This window comes from Felis catus, chromosome F1, assembly GCF_018350175.1.
Source record: "Felis catus isolate Fca126 chromosome F1, F.catus_Fca126_mat1.0, whole genome shotgun sequence".
In the NCBI taxonomy this organism is placed as follows: domain Eukaryota; kingdom Metazoa; phylum Chordata; class Mammalia; order Carnivora; family Felidae; genus Felis; species Felis catus.
The window spans coordinates 21,601,854-21,615,365 of record NC_058384.1 but is presented as its reverse complement, the minus strand read 5'-3'; positions in this window follow the sequence as shown (position 1 = coordinate 21,615,365).

Genomic DNA, 13,512 nt, shown 5'->3' with positions numbered 1-13,512 from the left:
ATATTACTATTCCCATATAGTCACATTGCTTTATGTTTGTATTTTTATTTTTGCTGCTATGTGTGGTTTTTCAAGGTGAGGGATTTATGTCTTATTTTTCTTTATATCCCAAGTTACCGATATAGCGTCTGACACAGGGAAGTGTTCTATTTTTTTGATTGAATAAATTAATGAGACTAAGTAGATGCTAGCTTATTCAAATCCTTTGTGAAATTAGGCAGAGCGACTATATAAAATAAGAGTAAAGTGTATGAGTATGTCTGATACGTGCCAAGTTCTTTACTTCAATCATGTCTGCTAATTCTCATAGCAAGTCAGTGTGGTAAGCAGTGAAATCATCTATCCTTTAGAGACAAGTAAATTGCAGCTCAGAATCAATGAAGATCAGAAACAAAGCCATACATCTAGTGATTTAGCAAGGCTGGGAAACGATGCTGGGTTCTGTCCAGTTTGCCCAGGATCACAGCACGGATGGAGTTGAACTCACAGATATGTGCATAAGAAGGAGGATTTCCTGCCAGGGAGCAGACAGTTCCTGATTGCTGTGAACTTTTTTTGACTTATTAGGTGATGGAGAACCATTAAAGTTTCTGAGTGAGAGCCTAAAATGTCATATACTACGGTGGATACGATCTTTGAGATCATTGTTCTCACTACTCTGGCTACTGCTGCACAGGCTGAATCACAGAGAGACCTGTTAGGGGGTGATCATAGTCCACCAGCTGTGGAACTGGGAAGAACTGCAGTTCTGTATGTCCCCAGAACTAAAAAAGAAAGTAAAAATAATTTAGGAGACATTGAGGAGGAAAAAAAAGGACAGAACTTAAGAAGTCTCATTGGGTGTGAGATAACAAGGAGAGCGTTCATTCAAGTATAACTAGGGTTTTGAGTCCACGGATCTTAAGAGCACTGCGGAGTTTGAGACGGCATCAAATTTGAGGGGTGTAGGGGCGCCTGGGTGGCGCAGTCGGTTAAGCGTCCGACTTCAGCCAGGTCACGATCTCGCGGTCCGTGGGTTCGAGCCCCGCGTCAGGCTCTGGGCTGATGGCTCAGAGCCTGGAGCCTGTTTCTGATTCTGTGTCTCCCTCTCTCTCTGCCCCTCCCCCGTTCATGCTCTGTCTCTCTCTGTCCCAAAAATAAATAAAAACGTTGAAAAAAAAATTTAAAAAAAAATTTGAGGGGTGTACTAAATGCTGCTTACAATTCATTACATTTTTTAGATATACTAGTGGTCCACTAAAAGATCATGGAGTAGGTGAATGCAAATCAGTGTGCAGTTCATGTCTCAGTTCCTCATTTAGAAACTGGTAAGAGTTTTCTTAGGTGATTTTCAGGGTCAGTGTCCTCTCTAAATTCATAAGACTCAGGAATTGGAGCAGTTTATTTTCTTTATATGCCCCTCCTTTCGCTTCCCTCTTCTTATTTCAAAATGAGGGCCTGAAAGTGATCATGATCTGGATGAACAAATATGTTTACAACAAGTATATTATTAGGAATCTTTCCCGGGTTTTGTACACACAAACTGCATTTTTTGGTCTGCTAGTCTTGGAAATGTTTGTGACTGCTTCTTGGCTTTTGTAAGCATTGCTCCGCACAACCACCTGTTTTCTTTCTTGTCTTAACTGCTTGGGATGGGGCTGTTTTCTATCATGATTTTCTCCATTTGATAAAACTCTTCTTCTGCTTACCTTACTTTCAATCATTTCACCGTAGCACACCCCCAGAAATGGCTAAGAAACCTTGCTGTCATCAACCATCTAGTTGAAGTATGTCACAGAGTCTTAAACATTCATTCTATTACCTCAATATGGGACACCTACCATACCAAGAAGAGTTTTTCCAAAATAAACAAATGGGAATACATCAAATTAAAAGCTGCTCAGCAAAAGAAATGATCAACAAAATGAAAAGACAACTTATGGAATAAGAAAGTTATTTGCAAATCACATATCTAACAAGGGTTACTATCCAAAATATATCAAGAATTCGTGTAACTCAAAAGCAAAAAAAAAAAAAATTCAAATAAAAATGAACTAAGATCCTGAATATACAAAGAAGACATGCAAATGGCTAATAGGTAGATGAAAAGGTGCTAAGCATCACTAATCTTCAGAGAAATGCAAGTCAAAACCTCAGTGAGATATCACCTAACATCTGTTGGAATGTCTTATCATCAAAAAGACAAGCAATAACAGGTGCTGGCAAGAATGTGGAGAAAAGAGAGCCCTTGTGCCTTGCTAGTGGGATTATAAATTTGTTCAGCCACTATGGTAAACAGTATGGAAGTTCCTGGGAAAAAATTAAAAATAGAACCACCATATGATATGGTAGTATATTCTAACTGACCCAGTAAATGATCTAGTAAATTCTAATTTGGAGTATTTATCTGAAGGAAGTGGAAATACTTTGTTGAAAGATATCTACATTTCCTTGTTTGTAGCAGCATTGTTCACAAGAGTCAAGACATAGAACAACCTAAATTGTCTATCTATCTATATATATATATAATGGGATATTGTTCAGTTATAAAAAAGGAAAAATTCTGCCATTTGTGACAGCATGGATGGATCTTGAGGGCATTATGCTAAGTGAAATAAGTCAGGAAAAGACAAACACTGTATGTTCTCACTTACGTGTGGAATTAAAAAATCACCAAAAGACCCAAATTCATAGAAAAAGAGACCAGATTTGTGGTTACCAGAGCCAGGGGATGGAGGGTGGGGGAGCTGGACGAAAGGGGTCAAAAGATACAAAATTCCAGCTATAAGGCAAATAAGTACTGGGGATGTCATGTACAACATGATGACTTTAGTTAACACTGCTGTATGGTATAGGTGAAAGTTGCTAAAAGAGTAAATCCTAAAAGTTCTCATAATAGGGAAAAAAACATTTTAATTTTGTTCGTCTCATATCTCTATGAGATTATGGATGTTAACTGAAGTTATTGTGGTGATACTTTCACGAAGTATGAAAGTCAAGTCGTCCTTACATGTTTTAGAGCAGAATAAATGTTATAATTATTAGGAAGTTCTGCCTGTGCAAAATGGTGAGTTTGGCTAAACTTGTTTTAAGTTATATAGATAAAAAAAAAAAAGAACCTGAAGAAAACAACAACAACAAAAAAACCATGGTCTTTCAAATCAGGAAGACTTGACCTTGGATCTCTGCTCAAATACTTAGTAATTTACCTTAGGCAATTTAATCATAAGCCTTAGTTTCCCATTTATAAAGTGTGGATAATACCCTTCCACAGTGCGGTTGAAAATTAAATGAAATACTATAACTTTTCTGGACCTCAATAAGTGTTTGCTGTATCCAAACTTCTGTCTACCTACTACATCCCTTTGGATGAGAATATTTTCCATCCATCTGCTTGATCCAGACTGCTTTCCACAAGGAAACATACAAATGTTAACTTTCCCATTACTTCTCATATCAAAACTTACCTCTTCAATTAATTATAAATTTGAGGGCCGCCTGGGTGGCTCAGTCAGTTGGGCATCTGACTTCAGCTCAGGTCATGATTTCCTCGTTCATGAGTTTGAGCCTGGAGCCTCCTTCAGATTCTGTCTCCCTCTCTCTCTAGCATCCCCCCGCCACTCACTCATGCTCTGTCTCTCTCTGTCTCTCAAAAATAAATAAACGTTAAAAAAAAATTTTTAATTGTGAATCTGAGCCAAAATTAGTTACAAAAATGTTTATCAAAGTTTTGCTTATAAAAGAGAACAAGTGGAAACAGCATATATTGAAATAAGTTATCCTTTAATAATAAATTATAGTGTGTCCATACATTGTGATATTGTACAACCATTAAAATATATCTTATTAGCATGGAAAAATATTTTTAACATGCCTCCATAGGTAAAAATAAAGATTAAAAACAGGTATATTACAATGGTATTAAAATGATATGTAAATGCATAGAATAAAAAACAGAGTGATATACAACAAATTATTAGCCAATGTTATCTCTAGGTGGGGGCATGTGTGATTTTTATTCTCTGTCTTCTATGGAACTAGGAACAATGTCTATGACTTCTGTAACACAAGATGTAAGATGTCACATTTCTTTTATTTTCCTAAATAAAAATCGAATTGTTCCTAGCCCTTATCTGGCTAGAAAATTTAATTTCAAGCATTATCGAAATTTCTTTCCACTTAAAATTGTCAAGATTGCACAAGCACCCTGTGGCTCTTTTAAAGTTCCAGACATTTAAATAGAATCCTCTGATTTTGATATATTCTGATTACCAATGATCATCCCATACCCAAGCCACATTATGCCTTGAAATTTGAGAGCTGTTCTGTCTCTACACCAATCTTGAGTTCTGGGAATGCCTGCAGATACAGCCCAATGTTATCTCGGGCACCCTGCATTTTGTAATCTCATCTCTTCTTACTCTTTAGATTGTTTTTCAAATTTTCATATAGCAAAACTGTTCCCTACTAAGAATAAGCTGGTTTCTTTTTCATGTATTAATTCTTGAAGTAAATGGTACTTTTAAGATTAATCTTAATAAATTATTAAATAGTTAATATGTATCGCCATGGATTACTTATGTATTACTATGTAATCATATATATTACTTCCTATGAATAGGGCACAAATTTTATTTATTTAATAATTTTATTAAATTATCCCTATATTTAAATTAAATTAAATATAATATAAATTTAATCTAAATTAAATATTAATATTTATATTAAATTATCCCTATCCCTAATTTTATTTTTTTAAAGTTTATTTATTTATTTTTTTTCTTTTATATATTGAAATTTATTGTCAAATTGGTTTCCATCAACACCCAGTGCTCATCCCAAAAGGTGCCCTCTTCAATACCCATCACCCACCCTCTGCTCCCTCCCACCCCCCATCAACCCTCAGTTTGTTCTCAGTTTTTAACAGTCTCTTATGCTTTGGCTCTCTCCCACTCTAACCTCTTTTTTTTTTTTCTCCTTCCCCTCCCCCATGGGTTCCTGTTAAGTTTCTCAGGATCCACATAAGAGTGAAACCATATGGTATCTGTCTTTCTCTGTATGGCTTATTTCACTTAGCATCACACTCTCCAGTTCCATCCACGTTGCTACAAAAGGCCATATTTCGTTTTTTCTCATTGCCACGTAGTATTCCATTGTGTATATAAACCACAATTTCTTTATCCATTCATCAGTTGATGGACATTTAGGCTCTTTCCATAATTTGGCTATTGTTGAGAGTGCTGCTATGAACATTGGGGTACAAGTGCCCCTATACATCAGTACTCCTGTATCCCTTGGATAAATTCCTAGCAGGGCTATTGCTGGGTCATAGGGTAGGTCTATTTTTAATTTTCTGAGGAACCTCCACACTGCTTTCCAGAGCGGCTGCACCAATTTGCATTCCCACCAACAGTGCAAGAGGGTTCCCGTTTCTCCACATCCTCTCCAGCATCTAGTCTCCTGATTTGTTCATTTTGGCCACTCTGACTGGCGTGAGGTGATACCTGAGTGTGGTTTTGATTTGTATTTCCCTGATAAGGAGCGACGCTAAACATCTTTTCATGTGCCTGTTGGCCATCCGGATGTCTTCTTTAGAGAAGTGTCTATTCATGTTTTCTGCCCATTTCTTCACTGGGTTATTTGTTTTTCGGGTGTGGAGTTTGGTGAGCTCTTTATAGATTTTGGATACTAGCCCTTTGTCTGATATGTCATTTGCGAATATCTTTTCCCATTCCGTTGGTTGCCTTTTAGTTTTGTTGGTTGTTTCCTTTGCTGTGCAGAAGCTTTTTATCTTCATAAGGTCCCAGTAATTCACTTTTGCTTTTAATTCCCTTGCCTTTGGGGATGTGTCGAGTAAGAGATTGCTATGGCTGAGGTCAGAGAGGTCTTTTCCTGCTTTCTCCTCTAAGGTTTTGATGGTTTCCTGTCTCACATTCAGGTCCTTTATCCATTTTGAGTTCATTTTTGTGAATGGTGTGAGAAAGTGGTCTAGTTTCAACCTTCTGCATGTTGCTGCCCAGTTCTCCCAGCACCATTTGTTAAAGAGGCTGTCTTTTTTCCATTGGATGTTCTTTCCTGTTTTGTCAAAGATGAGTTGGCCATACGTTTGTGGGTCTAGTTCTGGGGTTTCTATTCTATTCCATTGGTCTATGTCTGTTTTTGTGCCAATACCATGCTGTCTTGATGATGACAGCTTTGTAGTAGAGGCTAAAGTCTGGGATTGTGATGCCTCCTGCTTTGGTCTTCTTCTTCAAAATTCCTTTGGCTATTCGGGGCCTTTTGTGGTTCCATATGAATTTTAGGATGGCTTGTTCTAGTTTCGAGAAGAATGCTGGTGCAATTTTGATTGGGATTGCATTGAATGTGTAGATAGCTTTGGGTAGTATTGACATTTTGACAATATTTATTCTTCCATCCATGAGCAGGGAATGTCTTTCCATTTCTTTAAATCTTCTTCAATTTCCTTCATAAGCTTTCTATAGTTTTCAGCATACAGATCCTTTACATCTTTGGTTAGATTTATTCCTAGGTATTTTATGCTTCTTGGTGCAATTGTGAATGGGATCAGTTTCTTTATTTGTCTTTCTGTTGCTTCATTGTTAGTGTATAAGAATGCAACTGATTTCTGTACATTGATTTTGTATCCTGCAACTTTGCTGAATTCCTGTATCAGTTCTAGCAGACTTTTGGTGGAGTCTGTCGGATTTTCCATGTATAATATCATGTCATCTGCAAAAAGCGAAAGCTTGACTTCATCTTTGCCAATTTTGATGCCTTTGATTTCCTTTTGTTGTCTGATTGCTGATGCTAGAACTTCCAGCACTATGTTAAACAGCAGCAGTGAGAGTGGGCATCCCTGTCGTGTTCCTGATCTCAGGGAAAAAGCTCTCAGTTTTTCCCCGTTGAGGATGATGTTAGCTGTGGGCTTTTCATAAATGGCTTTTATGATCTTTAAGTATGTTCCTTCTATCCCGACTTTCTCAAGGTTTTTATTAAGAAAGGGTGCTGGATTTTGTCAAAGGCCTTTTCTGCATCGATTGACAGGATCATATGGTTCTTCTCTTTTTTTTTGTTAATGTGATGTATCACGTTGATTGATTTGCGAATGTTGAACCAGCCCTGCATCCCAGGAATGAATCCCACTTGATCATGGTGAATAATTCTTTTTATATGCCATTGAATTCGATTTGCTAGTATCTTATTGAGAATTTTTGCATCCATATTCATCAGGGATATTGGCCTGTAGTTCTCTTTTTTGACTGGGTCTCTGTCTGGTTTAGGAATCAAAGTAATACTGGCTTCATAGAATGAGTCTGGAAGTTTTCCTTCCCTTTCTATTTCTTGGAATAGCTTGAGAAGGATAGGTATTATCTCTGCTTTAAACGTCTGGTAGAACTCCCCTGGGAAACCATCTGGTCCTGGACTCTTATTTGTTGGGAGATTTTTGATAACCGATTCAATTTCTTCGCTAGTTATGGGTCTGTTCAAGCTTTCTATTTCCTCCTGATTGAGTTTTGGAAGAGTGTGGGTGTTCAGGAATTTGTCCATTTCTTCCAGGTTGTCCAATTTGTTGGCATATAATTTTTCATAGTATTCCCTGATAATTGTGTGTATCTCTGAGGGATTGGTTGTAACAATTCCATTTTCATTCATGATTTTATCTATTTGGGTCATCTCCCTTTTCTTTTTGAGAATCCTGGCTAGAGGTTTGTCAATTTTGTTTATTTTTTCAAAAAACCAACTCTTGGTTTCGTTGATCTGCTCTACAGTTTTTTTAGATTCTATATTGTTTATTTCTGCTCTGATCTTTATTATTTCTCTTCTTCTGCTGGGTTTAGGCTGCCTTTGCTGTTCTGCTTCTAGTTCCTTTAGGTGTGCTGTTAGATTTTGTATTTGGGATATTTCTTGTTTCTTGAGATAGGCCTGGATTGCAATGTATTTTCCTCTCAGGACTGCCTTCGCTGCGTCCCAAAGCGTTTGGATTGTTGTATTTTCATTTTCGTTTGTTTCCATATATTTTTTAATTTCTTCTCTAATTGCCTGGTTGACCCACTCATTCGTTAGTAGGGTGTTCTTTAACCTCCATGCTTTTGGAGGTTTTCCAGACTTTTTTCTGTGGTTGATTTCAAGCTTCATAGCATTGTGGTCTGAAAGTATGCATGGTATAATTTCAATTCTTGTAAACTTATGAAGGGCTGTTTTGTGACCCAGTATATGATCTATCTTGGAGAATGTTCCATGTGCACTCGAGAAGAAAGTATATTCTGTTTCTTTGGGATGCAGCGTTCTAAATATATCTGTCAAGTCCATCTGATCCAATGTCTCATTCAGGGCCCTTGTTTCTTTATTGACCGTGTGTCTAGATGATCTATCCAATTTTGTAAGTGGGGTGTTAAAGTCCCCTGCAATTACCACATTCTTATCAATAAGGTTGCTTATGTTTATGAGTAATTGTTTTATATATTTGGGGGCTCCGGTATTCGGCGCATAGACATTTATAATTGTTAGCTCTTCCTGGTGGATAGACCCTGTAACTATTATATAATGTCCTTCTTCATCTCTTGTTACAGCCTTTAATTTAAAGTCTAGTTTGTCTGATATAAGTATGGCTACTCCAGCTTTCTTTTGGCTTCCAGTAGCATGATAAATAGTTCTCCATCCCCTCACTCTCAATCTAAAGGTGTCCTGAGGTCTAAAATGAGTCTCTTGTAGACAGCAAATAGATGGGTCTTGTTTTTTTATCCATTCTGATACCCTATGTCTTTTGGTTGGCGCATTTAATCCATTTACATTCAGTGTTATTATAGAAAGATACGGGTTTAGAGTCATTGTGATGTCTGTATGTTTTATGCTTGTAGTGATGTCTCTGGTACTTTGTCTACAGGGTCCCCCTTAGGATCTCTTGTAGGGCTGGTTTAGTGGTGACACATTCCTTCAGTTTTTGTTTGTTTGGGAAAACCTTTATCTCTCCTTCTATTCTAAATGACAGACTTGCTGGATAAAGGATTCTCGGCTGCATATTTTTTCTGTCTAGCACCCTGAAAATCTCGTGCCAATTCTTTCTGGCCTGTCAAGTTTCAAAAGAGAGATCAGTCACGAGTCTTATAGGTCTCCCTTTATATGTGAGGGCACGTTTACCCCTTGCTGCTTTCAGAATTTTCTCTTTATCCTTGTATTTTGCCAGTTTCACTATGATATGTCGTGCAGAAGATCGATTCAAGTTACGTCTGAAGGGAGTTCTCTGTGCCTCTTGGATTTCAATGCCTTTTTCCTTCCCCAGTTCAGGGAAGTTCTCAGCTATTATTTCTTCAAGTACCCCTTCAGCACCTTTCCCTCTCTCTTCCTCCTCTGGGATACCAATTATGCGTATATTATTTCTTTTTAGTGTATCACTTAGTTCTCTAATTTTCCCCTCATACTCCTGGATTTTTTTATCTCTCTTTTTCTCAGCTTCCTCTTTTTCCATAACTTTATCTTCTAGTTCACCTATTCTCTCCTCTGCCTCTTCAATCCGAGCCGTGGTGGTTTCCATTTTGTTATGCATTTCATTTAAAGCGTTTTTCAGCTCCTCGTGACTGCTCCTTAGTCCCTTGATCTCTGTAGCAAGAGATTCTCTGCTGTCCTGTATACTGTTTTCAAGCCCAGCGATTAATTTTATGACTATTATTCTAAATTCACTTTCTGTTATATTATTTAAATCCTTTTTGATCAGCTCATTAGCTGTTGTTATTTCCTGGAGATTCTTCTGAGGGGAATTCTTCCGCTTGGTCATTTTGGATAGTCCCTGGCGTGGTGAGGACCTGCAGGGCACTTCCCCTGTGCTGTGGTGTATAACTGGAGTTGGTGGGCAGGGCCGCAGTCAGACCTGATGTCTGCTCCCAGCCCACCGCTGGGGCCACAGTCAGACTGGTGTGTGCCTTCTCTTCCCCTCTCCTAGGGGCGGGATTCACTGTGGGGTGGTGTGGCCCGTCTGGGCTACTTGCACACTGCCAGGCTTGTGATGCTGGGGATCTGGCGTATTAGCTGGGGTGGGTAGGCAAGGTGCACGGGGGCAGGAGGGGCAGGCTTAGCTCGCTTCTCCTTAGGTGATCCACTTCAGGAGGGGCCCTGTGGCAGCAGGAGGGTGTCAGATCTGCTGCCGGAGGTTTGGCTCCACAGAAGCGCAGAGTTGGGTGTTTGCGTGGAGCAAGCAAGTTCCCTGGCAGGAACTGGTTCCCTTTGGGATTTTGGCTGGGGGATGGGCGGGGGAGATGGCGCTGGCAAGCGCCTTTGTTCCCCACCAAACTGAGCTCTGTTGTCCGGGGGCTCAGCAGCTCTCCCTCCCTTTGTCCTCCAGCCTTCCCGCTTTCCGAGCAGAGCTGTTAACTTATGACCTCCCAGAGGCTAAGTCGCGCTTGTTGTGGGAACACAGTCCATTAGGCCCCTCCGCTTTTGCCAGCCAGACTCGGGGGCTCTGCTTGGCCGGTGGGCCACCCCTCCGCCCCGGCTCCCTCCCGCCAGTCCGTGGAGCGCGCACCGCCTCGCCGCCCTTCCTACCCTCTTCCGTGGGCCTCTCGTCTGCGCTTGGCTCCGGCGACTCCGTTCTGCTAATCCTCTGGCGGTTTTCTGGGTTATTTAGGCAGGTGTAGGTGGAATCTAAGTGATCAGCAGGACACGCGGTGAGCCCAGCGTCCTCCTACGCCGCCATCTGAGCCCAGCGTCCTCCTACGCCGCCATCTTCCCTCAGTGATCTCAATGTTTATTTATTTTTGAGACAGAGAGACAGAGGCGAGTAGGTGAGGGACAGAGAGAGAGGGAGACACAGATTCTGAAGAAGGCTCCAGGCTCTGAGCTGTCCGCACAGATCCTGATGTGGGGCTCGAACTCATGAACCATGAGATCTTGACCTGAGCTGAAGTCGGATGCTCAATCGACTGAGCCACCCAGGTGCCCCCAAAAAGTCCCTAATTTTAAATGGAGTCTCTGAATCATCAATCTTTTTTTTAAGCATTTAACAACTTTTTAAAAAATTGAAGTATGGTTGTCACACAATGTTACATTAGTTTCAGGTGTACAAAATAGTGATATGAAATTCTGTATGTTATACTATGCTCACCCTATGTGTAGCTCCCATCTGTCACCATACAACACTATTTTAATACCATTGACTATATTCCCAATGCTATACCTTTTATCCCATGACTTATTCCTATTCCTTTTCACTCATTTTGTTCATCTCTCCTTCCCTCTCCCCTCTAGCAACCACCAATTTGTTCTCTATATTTATGGATCTGTTTCTGGTTGTTGTTGTTGTTGTTGTTTATTTATTTACTTTGTTTTTTAGATGCCACATATAAGTGAAATCATATGGCATTTGTCTTTTACTGTCTGACTTATTTCATAATGCTTTCACATGCTGTTTCATATCATAATACCTTCTAGGTCCATCCATGTTGTCACAAGTGGCAAGATATCATTCTTTTTGTGACTGAGTAATATTCCATTGTAAAGATTTATCACATCTTCCTTAACCATTCATCTATTGATGGACACTTGGGTTGCTTCCATATCTTATCTATTATAAATAATACTGCAATAAACATAGGAGTGCATATATCTGTTTTGCTTGTTTGTTTCAAAATTTATTTATTTTGAGAGAGAGAGCATGAGCAGGGGAGGGGCAGGCAGAGAGGGAGAGAGGGGATCTCAAGCAGGCTCCATACTGCCAGTGCAGAGCCTGATGCAGGGCCTGAACTCACCAACCATGAGATCATGACCTGAGGCAAAACCAAGTGTTGGATGTTTCATGAACTAAGCCACCCAGGCACCCCTATCTTTTTCAGTTAGTGTTCTCTTTTTTTTTTTCAGTTAGTGTTTTCATATTATTTGGGTAGATACCCAGTAGTGGAATTACTAGATTGTATGAATCATCAATCTTATGAAAATTATCTTCTACCATATGGCCAGATAGCCATTCCCTGACAGTCTTGCTACCTGCTCTTGATCTGAGGGATGGGAGTTACCAGTACTCTGTAAATAAACAAATCACCTGGATCTTTTCTACCTTGTCTCCATGTTTGCTTCCTCTCATAATTCTCTATAACAATTAGGCCTTTGCAAACATAACTGACAGGGGAGATGAAAGGAAGTAAGGATTTGAGGTTAGTAATCTCCATGCTTTGTAATGGCTGCTTTAGTATTCATAAAACTTAAAAAATTCTTTGTCGATGGAACATGAAGTCATGGTTGGGAATGGAGAAGGAGGATATACCCATAGCCAGGAGAACTCAATACAAAAGGATGGTACATGCACTTTCAAAATGTTCAACAATGAGCTTCTAAGCTATTTAGTATGAATTTTTTTAACAATAATTTAGCAGGAAATAAAACAAAGCATGTGTATATTAAAACTCCAAACTTTCTCATTTCCTATTTACTTGGGAGCTTTTTCTTTGACTTCTTGGGCTCAATTTATCTGTGAATAGCCAATGGGAAATGGCTATAAAAAGACATACATAATTGGAGGTCAAAGCTTTGATTTAAACTCTGACTTTGATGTTCAATCTTGGGTAAATCACTCACCCTCCCAGAGTCCATTGCATCCTGTCCTTCCAGTGGAATGATAACAACGTGGCCTGGGGCAATGCTGTCAAGACCCCAGTTCATCCCAGAGGTCACTTGCAAATCTAGTGTATGATTCCCATGTACTGGGAAGACTTTCTTCCCTAAGCACTCATGTCTGCTGCTCTGAGGACTTAAAAACAGAGGACATGTTTTATAATCCCAAATCTCTGTGTTTCCTGAGTTGTTTTTCACAACTTTCAGGGGGAAATACTGATTCCAACTAAGAATAAACTGACTTGTTTTCAGACGTAAGTTCATGAGACAAACAGCAACTTGAAGATTAAACCATAAATCTTAATAAGACATTATTAAATATACTATGTATAAAACATTAAGCCTCTAAATTTGAACAATCTTATACAGATTATCTTCCCCTACCATGTAGTATGGTCTGATTTATTCATACAGTTGACTTTTGTTGAATTTTTTCAACCCTCCATTTCCATCCTTTCCATCTTGATAGGCTTCCTCTTCAGGAAGTCTTGACACAGTAATGACTTTGGTTTCTCCCTCCCCACATCACTGTCTCTACCCCTCAGTCTATCCTGCTGTCTTCCAGATTACTAGTTTAACAGTGTCATTTCCCCTGCTGAGATCCAAAACATCAAAATCCATCTCTGGCAAGTAATTGGCTACCAAAATTAAAACAAAATGGTGCAACTAACCACTACCAACTTTGATAACTGGGAAGTTTCTTATTCACTGCAGGAAAATGTCTAAATTTCTATATTATTAAAGAATTTTTATTTTTATTTATTTTATTTTTTATAACAAATTTTAAAGCCTGACCCCCAACATACATTTCTAAATTTACCTCCCTCCTATTGCTCTCCCCACAAACTCTCATCTCCTACAATTGCCTTTGTACTTCCTGCCAACCATGAATTCCAGTCTTTGCCTTTTCTACTTAAATTTATAACAACCCATAAA